Below are 13,361 nucleotides of genomic sequence, written 5' to 3' on the forward strand. Positions count from 1 at the left end.
GCCACATATTTTAAGACCCTAGGATGAAGTCTGTCATAACCGGGGGACTGTCAGCCCGCAGCTCCCACAATTTGTTCAGTACCACTTCGCTGGTGATTGTAATTTGATGATTTGGCGCTTTCCTCCCTCCCTTCCATTTCCTGACTTACAGCTAATTCGGGAATGGTACTTGCATCATCTATAGTTAAGAAGGATGCAAAATACTGTTTAATTCATTTGTCATCTGCTTATTATCTAGTATGAATTCCCGAGACTCACTTTCCATAGGACCAACGCTCACTTTGTTAACATTATATTTTCTTTTTTTAAGTATCAATAGAAACTCTTCATATCTGTTATTATATTTCTAGCTAGCTATCTCTCGTACTCTGTTTTTTGTCCTTCCTTATCAATCTTTAAGTCATTGTTTGCTTTTTTATGTTCTGTCCAACCTGCTGACCGACCACGCATCTTTGCATAAATATATTCTTTTTTCCGCTTAAGTTTTATACTATCTTTTACATTTTTAGGTTAACCACGGATGACGATTCCTCCCCTTGAAAATTTTATTTCTCCTTGAAATGTATCTATTATGTCTATTCTGCTTTATTTCCTTAAACGTTTGCCACTGCATCTCTATTGACCTATCCCTTAACCGAAATTGCCAGTTCACTTTTGCAAGCTCAGCTTTCATGCACTCAACATTGTCCTTGTTTGTTTAAAATACTAGTCTTGGACCCGCTCTTCTCTCCCTCAAACTAAATGTAAAATTCAATCATATCATGATCGCTGATACCTAGGGGCGCCTTAACTACGAGGTCATTCATTCATCCTATCTTGTTGCAAACTACAAGGTCTAATATCGTCTGCTCTCTGGTTGGTTCCACAATGTATTGTTCCAAGAAATTATCCAGCAAATATTCTATGTACTCCTCATCTAGGCGACCTCTGCCCATCTGATTTTTCCAGTCTCTCTGTAGGTTAAAACCCCCATGATTATGGTTGTACCCTTCTGACAAGCTGCCACTATTTCCTCCTTTATATCCTCTCCCACTGTGTGGTTAATGTTAGGTCGTCTGTAAACTACTCCCACAGGTGACTTCTTGCCTTCATAATTTCTCATTTCTGCTCAAACTGTTTCTACAGCATTGTTTCCTGAACTTAGGTAATCACTCTCTATTGCACTAATACCATCATTAATTAACAGAGCCACCCCTCCACCTTTTCCTAGCTTCCTGTCCTTCCTGAATGCCATGGACCCTTCAATATGCAGGTCCTCCAAATCTATGTCACCCTGAAGCCGTGTATCAACCGTGGTGAACAAAAGAAGTTAAGGATTGCATTAGGTCAAATGAAGTGGCTTATTACGTGGCCAGAAAAAGTGGCAAGTCGTGGTTTGGGAGCAATTTAGAGTCCAAAGAAGGATCTAGAAACTGATAAAGGAAGTGAAAAGAGATCATGAATGTAAGCTAGCTAAAAACATAAAGACGGACAGTAGAAGCTTCTTTAGGTATGTGAAAAGGAAACTATTAGCAAGGATGAATGTGGGTCATTTGCAGGTGGTGACTGGACTGTTTCTGGTGTAGAATGAGGAAATGGCAGAGAGACTAAACAATTACTTTGTGCCCATCTTCACCGAGGAAGAAACAGAAAATCTCCCAGAAATATCAGGAAACCAAGGGATTTGTAAAAATGAGGAACTGAAAGCAATTAGTACCAATAAAGAGTTAGTGCTCGAAAAATTAATTGGATTGTAAGTCGATAAATCCCCTGGACCAGATAAGCTACACCCCAGTTTATTGAAGGAGGTGGCTATAGAGATAGTGGATGCATTGATTGTTATCTTTCAAAATTCTATACATTCTGGAAGGGTTCCTGCCGACCGGAAAGTAGAAAACATAACCCCACTATTTAAGAAGGGAGCGAGAATGAAAATGGAGAACTACAGACCTGTTTGTTTGACCACAGGGAAAATGTTAGAATCTGTTATCGAGGATGAGGTAATTGGACACTTGGAAAATAATAATATAATTGCAGAATGTCAACATGGATTTGCAAAGGAAAATCATATTTGATAAACATGTTGGTGTTTATGACGATATTACTTGGAGCATAGATAATGGAGAACCAGTGGATGTGGCGTATTTGGTTTTGCAGAAGGCTTTTGCTGAGGTCCAACACAGGAGGTTCGTAAACAAAATTAGAGCACATGGGATTGGGGGTAATATAGTGCAATGGATTAAGAATTGGTTAAAAGGCAGAAAGCAGCGATTAAGAATAAATGGATCATTCTCAGTATGGCAGCCTGTTACTAGTGGTATGCTGCAAGGGTCCGTGCATGGGCCACAGTTGTTTACAATCTATAGAAATGATTTGACATTTTCTGAATGAATTGTAATATTTCCAAATTTTCTGATGACACAAAACTATGAGGGGATTTCGACGGGCTAAGTGAATGGGCAAGAACATGGCAGATGGAATATAATGTGAATAAATGTGAAATGATCCACTTTGGTAAAAAAAATACAGAAAGGCAGAGTATTTCTTAAATAGTGGGAGGTTAGGAAGTGTTTCTCTCCAAATACACCTGGGTGCCCTTTTTCAGGAGTCATTAAAACTAGTATGCAGGTGCAGCAAGCAATTAAGAAGGCAAATGGTATGCTGGCCTTCAATGCAAGGGGCTTTGAGTGCAAGAGTAAAGATGCACTTTTTCAATTGTATGAAGCCTTGGTGAGACCGCACCTGGCGTATTGTGTACAGTCTTGGTCGCCTTTTCGAAGGAATTATATGCTTGCCAGAGAGGGAGTGCAACGAAGGTTCACCAGACTAATCCCTGGGATGGTGAAATTGTCTTATAAGGATACATTGCAGAAACTTGTACTGCATGCTCTAGAGCTGCGAAGAATGAGAGGTGCTCTCATTGAAACTTACACAATTCTTACAGGGCATCACAGGGTAGATGCGGATGGGAACTTTCCTCTGGCTGGTGAGCCGAGAACAGTCACAGAGTAAGGGGAAGGCCATTTAAAACTGGATGAGGAGAAACCTCTTTACTCAGAGGGTGGTGAATCTGTGAAATTCTCTCACCCAGAAGGCTGCGAAGCTCAAACAGTGATCATGTTCAAGACAGAATTCGATAGATTTCTGAACCACAGCAACATCAACAGTGGTGAAGCGGCTCGCACCGCAGCCTCACAGCTCACATCTCCAGCAATCTGGATCCGGTTCTGGGTACTGCCTGTGTGGAGTTTGCAAGTTCTCTCTGTGACTGCGTAGGTTTCCTCCGGGTGCAATGATTTGCTCCCACATGCCAAAGGCGTTCAGGTTGATAGGTAAATCGGCCATTGAAAAAAATGCTCCTCCAGTAAGTAGGTGGTAGGAAAATTGAGGGAAGCTGGGAATGTGATACGGGGAAGAATCGGGTTAGTGTAGGATCAGAAAAATTGGTGCTTGATGGTCGGCGTGGACTTGTTGGGCCAAAGGGCGTGTTTCGGTGCTGTATCTTTCTACGACTCTATCTATCAAGGGATATGGAGATCGTGAGGGTACATGACGTAGATTTGGATGATCAGCCATAATTCGTTTGAATGACTGAGTAAGCTCGACGGGCCGAATGGCCTATCCCTGCCCCTATTTCCTATGATCGTATGAAGCCATGGCTATCAGATCGTTCTTATTTATTTATTTCTATTTGCACTCTCAGCAGATCTGTTTTGTTCCGAATGAAACGTGCATTCAGATACAGAGCATTTAGCTATATCTTTTTTTAAGATCATTTTTGTTACCTCTAGCCTTATCTGTTGATTTAATCTATCTCTATCTCTTTCTGTCACAGTCTGTTTATTCTTTCCCATATTAATAATTTTCTCTCTTGCCTTGTCTCTCTACTCCTTGATTTACCATATCTTCCTAAATTTAATCCCTTGCCACCACTAATTCGTTTGAAACCCTCTCTACTTCCCTGGTTGTGCTGCTCGCTAGAACACTGACACCAGCACGGATCGTGTGCTGACCATCACAAGGGTACAGCCACCACTTTCCACGGTACTTGTGCAATTGCCTCACGAATCGGAACGCCTTCTACGACACCAGTCTTTGATCCATGCGTTAATTTCTCTCATTTTATTTGCCCTATGCCAATTTGTACGTGGCTCAGGTAATAATTCAGTGATGATTACCTTTGAGGTTCTGCTTCTTAATTTGGTGCCTAGCTCCTCGTGCTGACATGTCCTGGATATGTCGTTGATGCCTACATGGACCACGATGACTGGATCCTCCCCTTCCCATTGTACATTCCTTTCCACCCCTGAGCAGATGCTTCCTGACCTGTTGAATATTTCCAGCATTGGTCTGTGTATGAGGACCACAGCAAATTTTCAGGAGTTGCGACCATTTAATGGTTAATACTTTGCGTTGTGGTCGCAGCAACGCCAATTCAATCTGAAACAAGGCACACATTGTTTTCTGTTTAATTCCCTCTGTCATTCTGCGAATGGAATGCAATAGGAAACCACATGAAAATATATTGATCTTGATAGTGAAATTCTACTGTTCTCCTTTTACATCCTCTCACTTACACATACCTGTGCTTCCTGTTCCAATATTGAAACCTACCACTTCTCTCAGCTTATTATTCCGTCCAATATTAATACTGACTGCTTTCATTTCATTGACACTTTAATGCAGCCCATCCTACCCTTTGCATTCATTTTCATAATGTTACACCATTAACACTGTTCTGTTTTGACCGCTGTTGCTGGGAGACATGTTCCATTCTAATCAATTTATATTTGCACCTTGAACTCAGTCCAAACATTGAACTCTGAGTGATTCCACAAAAGGCAAGCTCGACAAAAGCAGCGCTGGCTTTCGGAAGGACAGCGCGAGGATTGTTCACAAAATGCCCTTGGAGAAACTTCAGATGCAGGAGTTGCTGAAAGAAAATCTCGTGTTTTGTTTTACCTGGTTGCAGGCAGTTGACACTTTTCTTTATGGAACCGTTGTCGATGAGGTGCAAAGCTACATCGCTGCCAATGAATGTTCAAATGTGTCATTTTGCAGGCTGGAGCACTTCCTTGATGGTTTCTCCACGCTTTCTAAAATTTATGATAGCCTCCCAGAAGAGCTGCTATTGCAAGATCTGATCTACATGAATAGATCAAAGTATAAAGTGAGAAACCGGTACAGTCAGTATGTGCTGACGAAAATTAGTCTTTAGAACATAGAACATAGAACATTACAGCGCAGTACAGGCCCTTCAGCCCTCCATGTTGCGCCGACCTGTGAAACCATCTGACCTACACTATTTCTTTTTCATCCATATGTCTATCCAATGACCACTTAAATGCCCTTAAAGTTGGCGAGTCTACCACTGTTGCAGGCAGGGCGTTCCACGCCCGTACTACTCTTTGTGTAAAGAAACTACCTCTGACATCTGTCCTTTATCTATCACCCCTCAACTTAAAGCTATGTCCCCTCGTGTTTGCCATCACCATCCGAGGAAAAAGGCTCTCACTATCCACCCTGTCCAACCCTCTGATTATCTTAAAAGCAAAATACTGTGGATGCTGGAAATCTGAAACAAAAACAAGAAATGCTGGAATCACTCAGCAGGTCTGCCAGCATCTGTGGAAAGAGAAGCAGAGTTAACGTTTCGGGTCAGTGACCCTTCTTTGGAACTGACAAATATTAGAAAAGTCACAGATTATAAACAAGTGAGGTGGGGGTGGGGCAAGAGATAACAAAGGAGAAGGTGCAGATTGGACCAGGCCACATAGCTGACCAAAAGGTCACGGAGCAAAGGCAAACAATATGTTAATGGTGTGTTGAAAGACAAAGCATTAGTACAGATTACGTGTGAATACACTGAATATTGAACAGCAGCAAGTGCAAACATGAAGAAAAACAACCTGAAAAAAACAGTGGGTAAGCAAACTGAACAAACTAAGATGAAATGAAATAAATGCAAAAAAAGATTGTAAAAAATGTAAGAAGGAATGTAAAAAAAGGAAGAAAAAATAACTAAAAATGAAAGTAAAATGGGGGGGGGGGCTGTCATGCTCTGAAAATATTGAACTCAATGTTCAGTCCGGCAGGCTGTAATGTGCCTAATCGGAAGATGAGATGCTGTTCCCCTTGCTTGCGTTGATGTTCACTGGAACACTGCAGCAATCCCAGGACAGAGGTGTGAGCATGAGAGCAGGGGGGAGTGTTGAAATGGCAAGCAACCGGAAGCTCAGGGTCCTGCTTGCGGACTGAGTGGAGATGTTCCGCAAAGCGGTCACCCAGTCTGCGCTTGGTCTCCCCAATGTAGAGGAGACCACACTGTGAGCAGCGAATACAGTATACTACATTGAAAGAAGTACAAGTAAATCGCTGCTTCACCTGAAAGGAGTGTTTGGGGCCTGGGATAGTGAGGATAGAGGAGGTAAATGGGCAGGTATTACACCTCCTGCGATTGCAGGGGAAGGTGCCCTGGGACGGGGACGAGGTGGTGGGGGTAATGGAGGAGTGGACCAGGGTGTCGCGGAGGGAACGATCCCTTCGGAATGCTGACAGGGGAATGGAGGGGAAGATGCGACTGGTAGTGGCATCACGCTGGAGGTGGCGAAAATGGCGGAGGATGATCCTTTGGATATGGAGGCTGGTGGGATGAAAAGTGAGGACAAGGGGAACCCTGTCACGGTTCTGGGAGGGAGGGCAAGGGGTGAGGGTAGAGGTGCGGGGAATGGGTCGGACACGGTTGAGGGTCCTGTCAACCACAGTGGGGGGAAATCCTCGGTTGAGGAAAAAGGAGGTCATATCAGAAGCACCGTCATGGAAGGTAGCATCATCAGAGCAGATGCGTCGGAGACGGAGAAACTGGGAGAATGGAATGGAGTCCTTACAGGAGGTAAGGTGTGAAGAAGTGTAGTCGAGGTAGCTGTGGGAGTCAGTGGGCCTATAATGGATATTGGTAGACAACCTATCCCCAGAGATGGAGACAGTGAAGTCGAGGAAGGGAAGGGAAGTGTCAGAGATGGACCATGTAAAGTGAGAGAAGGGTGGAAATTGGAAGCAAAGTTGATAAAGTTTTCTAGTTCGGGGCGGGAGCAGGAAACGGCACCGATACAGTCATCAATGTACCGGAAAAAGAGTTGGGGGAGGGTGTCTGAGTAGGACTGGAACAAAGAATGCTCGAAATATCCCACAAAAAGACAGGCATAACTAGGACCCATGCGAGTACCCATAGCGATACCTTTTACTTGAAGGAACTGCATGGAGTTGAAGTAGAAGTTGTTCAATGTGAGAACAAGTTCAGTCTGGCGGAGGAGGGTGATCGTTGGATGGGGACTGGTTGGGCCTCTGTTCCAGGAAGAAGCGGAGAGCCCTCAAACCATCCTGGTGGGGTTGGAGGTGTAGAGCGATTGGACGTCCATAGTGAAGAGGAGGCGGTTGGGACCAGGAAACTGGAAATTGTCAAAATGACGTAGGGCGTCAGAACAGTCACGGATGTAGGTGGGAAGAGACTGGACCAGCGGAGAAAAGATAGAGTCTAGATAGGATGAAATAAGTTCAGTGGGTCAGGAGCAGGCTGACACAATTGGTCTGCCGGGACAGTCCCGTTTGTGGATTTTGGGAAGGAGGTAGAAGCGGGCTGTCCGGGGTTGTGGGACTATGAGGTTGGAAGCCGTAGAGGGAAGATCTCCAGAGGTGATGAGGTCAGTGACAGTCCTTTGGACGGTGGCTTGATGTTCGGTGGTGGGGTCATGGTCCAGAGGGAGGTAGGAAGAGGTGTCTGTGAGTTGGCGTTGAGGTCGGGGTCAATATGCCATACAACAACAGCACCACCCTTGTCTGCAGGTTTGATGACCATGTCGGGGTTAGACCAGAGAGAACGGAGTGCCTCAAGTTCAGAGGGGGACAGGTTAGAGTGAGTGAGGGGGGCAGAGAAATTGAGACGTTAATGTCTCGCCGACAGTTTTCAATGAAGATATCAAGAGCGGGTAAGAGGCCAGGGGGAGGGGTCCAGGTCGAGGGAGAATGCTGGAGGTGGGTGAATGGGTCTGCTGGTCGGGGGGAGGACTCCTGGTCGAAGAAGTGAGCCCGGAGGCGGAGGCGACGGAAGAAACGCTCAACGTAATGCCGAGCGCGAAATTCATTGAGGTGGGGGCGTAAGGGGGTAAAACTGAGACCTTTGCTGAGTACAGAACGCTCAGCATCAGAGAGGGGGAGGTCAGAGGGTATAGTGAATATACGGCAAGGGGTCAGATCAGAAGGGGTGGGGTCAGAGGGAAGTGAAGCGGAAGGAGGATCTGGAGGGGCATTAGTCCCCATCGGCTGCTGGAGCTTGCGTTCCTTAACACCTGAAAGGAAGAAAAAAAGTTTTTTGTTAATGCGTCGGATGAGAGGTAAGATGAGATGAAACTGCGGAGTAGAACAGTTTGAGATAATGTGTGGCGGTGCGGCTGGAGAGAGAGGTCCAGTGTGTGCATGTGGCGGCGCATAGCACTGAGTGTGGATATCAGGATGCGGCGAGAGTAGCAGTCCGAGGAACGTTGTATTTCTCGGAGATACCTGTGATCCTGGGTGGTTTCAAAGCATGATGGGTGAAACTGCAGTTGGAATCCACGTGGAATCAGTCGGAGCCGGAGACAGTCACTGAGGAAGGAGATGTGGCTGTGAAAACGAGTTTTGGTAGATACCTTATCAAACACCAGGAGGGAAATAGAAAGCAATGAAGGTGAACAAGTTAAAAGAGGGAAACGAAAATCCCGTCGGAGAGAAGAGCAGAACTTCTTCAAGGTAGGCATCCTGGAAGAGAAGTGGCAGTGAATTTAAACACTAAAATAAAAGCAAAATGCTGCGGATGCTGGAAATCTGAAACAAAAACAAGAAATGCTGGAATCACTCAGCAGGTCTGCCAGCATCTGTGGAAAGAGAAGCAGAGTTAACGTTTCGGGTCAGTGACCCTTCTTCGGAACTGACAAATATTAGAAAAGTCACAGGTTATAAACAAGTGAGGTGGGGGTGGGGCAAGAGATAACAAAGGAGAAGGTGCAGATTGGACCAGGCCACATAGCTGACCAAAAGGTCACGGAGCAAAGGCAAACAATATGTTAATGGTGTGTTGAAAGACAAAGCATTAGTACAGATTACGTGTGAATACACTGAATATTGAACAGCAGCAAGTGCAAACCTGAAGAAAAACAACCTGAAAAAAACAGTGGGTAAGCATACTGAACAAACTAAGATGAAGTGAAATAAATGCAAAAAAAATTGTAAAAAATGTAAGAAGGAATGTAAAAAAAGGAAGATAAAATAACTAAAAATGAAAGTAAAATGGGGGGGGGAGCTGTAATGCTCTGAAAATATTGAACTCAATGTTCAGTCCGGCAGGCTGAAATGTGCCTAATCGGAAGATGAGATGCTGTTCCCCTTGCTTGCGTTGATGTTCACTGGAACACTGCAGCAATCCCAGGACAGAGGTGTGAGCATGAGAGCATGGGGGAGTGTTGAAATGGCAAGCAACCGGAATCTCAGGGTCCTGCTTGCGGACTGAGTGGAGATGTTCCGCAAAGCGTTCACACAGTCTGCGCTTGGTCTCCCCAATGTAGAGGAGACCACACTGTGAGCAGCGAATACAGTATACTACATTGAAAGAAGTACAAGTAAATCGCTGCTTCACCTGAAAGGAGTGTTTGGGGCCTGGGATAGTGAGGAGAGAGGAGGTAAATGGGCAGGTATTACACCTCCTGCGATTGCAGGGGAAGGTGCCCTGGGACGGGGACGAGGTGGTGGGGGTAATGGAGGAGTGGACCAGGGTGTCGCGGAGGGAACGATCCCTTCGGAATGCTGACAGGGGAATGGAGGGGAAGATGCGACTGGTAGTGGCATCACGCTGGAGGTGGCGAAAATGGCGGAGGATGATCCTTTCGATATGGAGGCTGGTGGGATGAAAAGTGAGGACAAGGGGAACCCTGTCACGGTTCTGGGAGGGAGGGGAAGGGGTGAGGGTAGAGGTGCGGGGAATGGGTCGGACACGGTTGAGGGTCCTGTCAACCACAGTGGGAGGAAATCCTCGGTTGAGGAATAAGGAGGTCATATCAGAAGCACCGTCATGGAAGGTAGCATCATCAGAGCAGATGCGTCGGAGACGGAGAAACTGGGAGAATGGAATGGAGTCCTTACAGGAGGTAGGGTGTGAAGAAGTGTAGTCGAGGTAGCTGTGGGAGTCAGTGGGCCTATAATGGATATTGGTAGACAACCTATCCCCAGAGATGGAGACAGAGAAGTCGAGGAAGGGAAGGGAAGTGTCAGAGATGGACCATGTAAAGGTGAGAGAAGGGTGGAAATTGGAAGCAAAGTTGGTAACGTTTTCTAGTTCGGGGCGGGAGCAGGAAACGGCACCGATACAGTCATCAATGTACCGGAAAAAGAGTTGGGGGAGGGGGCCTGAGTAGGACTGGAACAAAGAATGCTCGACATATCCCACAAAAAGACAGGCATAACTAGGACCCATGCGAGTACCCATAGCGACACCTTTTACTTGAAGGAACTGCATGGAGTTGAAGTAGAAGTTGTTCAATGTGAGAACAAGTTCAGTCAGGCGGAGGAGGGTGTTCGTTGGATGGGGACTGGTTGGGCCTCTGTTCCAGGAAGAAGCGGAGAGCCCTCAAACCATCCTGGTGGGGTTGGAGGTGTCGAGCGATTGGACGTCCATAGTGAAGAGGAGGCGGTTGGGACCAGGAAACTGGAAATTGTCAAAATGACGTAGGGCGTCAGAACAGTCACGATGTCGGTGGGAAGAGACTGGACCAGCGGAGAAAAGATAGAGTCCAGATAGGATGAAATAAGTTCAGTGGGGCAGGAGCAGGCTGACACAATGGGTCTGCCGGGACAGTCCCGTTTGTGGATTTTGGGAAGGAGGTAGAAGCGGGCTGTCCGGGGTTGTGGGACTGTGAGGTTGGAAGCCGTAGAGGGAAGATCTCCAGAGGAGATGAGGTCAGTGACAGTCCTTTGGACGGTGGCTTGATGTTCGGTGGTGGGGTCATGGTCCAGAGGGTGGTAGGAAGACGTGTCTGTGAGTTGGCGTTGAGCTTCTGCAAGGTCGGTGTCAATATGCCATACAACAACAGCACCACCCTTGTCTGCAGGTTTGATGACCATGTCGGGGTTAGACCAGAGAGAACGGAGCCTCAAGTTCAGAGGGGGACAGGTTAGAGTGAGTGAGGGGGGCAGAGAAATTGAGACGACAATGTCTCGCCGACAGTTTTCAATGAAGATATCAAGAGCGGGTAAGAGGCCAGGGGGAGGGGTCAGGGCGAGGGAGAATGCTCGAGGCGGGTGAATGGGTCTGCTGGTCGGGGGGAGGACTCCTGGTCGAAGAAGTGAGCCCGGAGGCGGAGGCGATGGAAGAAAAGCACAACGTCATGCCGAGCGCGAAATTCATTGAGGTGGGGGCGTAAGGGGATAAAACTGATACCTTTGCTGAGTACAGAACGCTCAGCATCAGAGAGGGGGAGGTCAGAGGGTATAGTGAATATACGGCAAGGGGTCAGATCAGAAGGGGTGGGGTCAGAGGGAAGTGAAGCGGAAGGAGGATTTGGAGGGGCATTAGTCCCCATCAGCTGCTGGAGCTTGCGTTCCTTAGCACCTGAAAGGAAGAAAAAAAGTTTTTTGTTAATGCGTCGGATGAGAGGTAAGATGAGATGAAACTGCGGAGTAGAACAGTTTGAGATAAGGTGAGACGGTGCTGCTGGAGAGAGAGATCCAGTGTATGCATGTGGCGGCGCATAGCACTGAGTGTGGATATCAGGATGCGGCGAGAGTAGCAGTCCGAGGAACGTTGTATTTCTCGGAGATACCTGTGATCCTGGGTGGTTTCAAAGCATGATGGGTGAAACTGCAGTTGCAATCCACGTGGAATATGTCGGAGCCGGAGACAGTCACTGAGGAAGGAGATGTGGCTGTGAAAACGAGTTTTGGTAGATACCTTATCAAACACCAGGAGGGAAATAGAAAGCAATGAAGGTGAACAAGTTAAAAGAGGGAAACGAAAATCCCGTCGGAGAGAAGAGCAGAACTTCTTCAAGGTAGGCATTCCTGGAAGAGAAGTGGCAGTGAATTTAAACACTAAAATAAAAGCAAAATGCTGCGGATGCTGGAAATCTGAAACAAAAACAAGAAATGCTGGAATCACTCAGCAGGTCTGCCAGCATCTGTGGAAAGAGAAGCAGAGTTAACGTTTCGGGTCAGTGACCCTTCTTCGGAACTGACAAATATTAGAAAAGTCACAGATTATAAACAAGTGAGGTGGGGGTGGGGCAAGAGATAACAAAGGAGAAGGTGCAGATTGGACCAGGCCACATAGCTGACAAAAAGGTCACGGAGCAAAGGCAAACAATATGTTAATGGTGTGTTGAAAGACAAAGCATTAGTACAGATTACGTGTGAATACACTGAATATTGAACAGCAGCAAGTGCAAACCTGAAGAAAAACAACCTGAAAAAAACAGTGGGTAAGCATACTGAACAAACTAAGATGAGGTGAAATGAAATAAATGCAAAAAAAGATTGTAAAAAATGTAAGAAGGAATGTAAAAAAAGGAAGAAAAATAACTAAAAATGAAAGTAAAATGGGGGGGGGGTCTGTCATGCTCTGAAATTATTGAACTCAATGTTCAGTCCGGCAGGCTGTAATGTGCCTAATCGGTTGATGATATGCTGTTCCTCGGGCTTGTTTTGATGTTCACTGGAACACTGCAGCAATCCCAGGACAGAGATGTGAGCATGAGAGCAGGGGGGAGTGTTGAAATGGCAAGCAACCGGAAGCTCAGGGTCCTGCTTGCGGACTGAGTGGAGATGTTCCGCAAAGCAGTCACCCAGTCTGCGCTTGGTCTCCCCAGTGTAGAGGAGACCACACTGTGAGCAGCGAATACAGTATACTACATTGAAAGAAGTACAAGTAAATCGCTGCTTCACCTGAAAGGAGTGTTTGGGGCCTGGGATAGTGAGGAGAGAGGAGGTAAATGGGCAGGTATTACACCTCCTGCGATTGCAGGGGAAGGTGCCCTGGGACGGGGACGAGGTGGTGGGGGTAATGGAGGAGTGGACCAGGGTGTCGCGGAGGGAACGATCCCTTCGGAATGCTGACCGGGGAAGGGAGGGGAAGATGTGACTGGTAGTGGCATCACGCTGGAGGTGGCGAAAATGGCGGAGGATGATCCTTTGGATATGGAGGCTGGTGGGATGAAAAGTGAGGACAAGGGGAACCCTGTCACGGTTCTGGGAGGGAGGTGAAGGGGTGAGGGTAGAGGTGCGGGGAATGGGTCGGACACGGTTGAGAGTCCAGTCAACCACAGTGGGGGGAAATCCTCGGTTGAGGAAAAAGGAGGTCATAT

The sequence above is a fragment of the Heterodontus francisci genome, unplaced genomic scaffold (assembly GCF_036365525.1).
Source record: "Heterodontus francisci isolate sHetFra1 unplaced genomic scaffold, sHetFra1.hap1 HAP1_SCAFFOLD_313, whole genome shotgun sequence".
Classification (NCBI taxonomy): Eukaryota; Metazoa; Chordata; class Chondrichthyes; order Heterodontiformes; family Heterodontidae; genus Heterodontus; species Heterodontus francisci.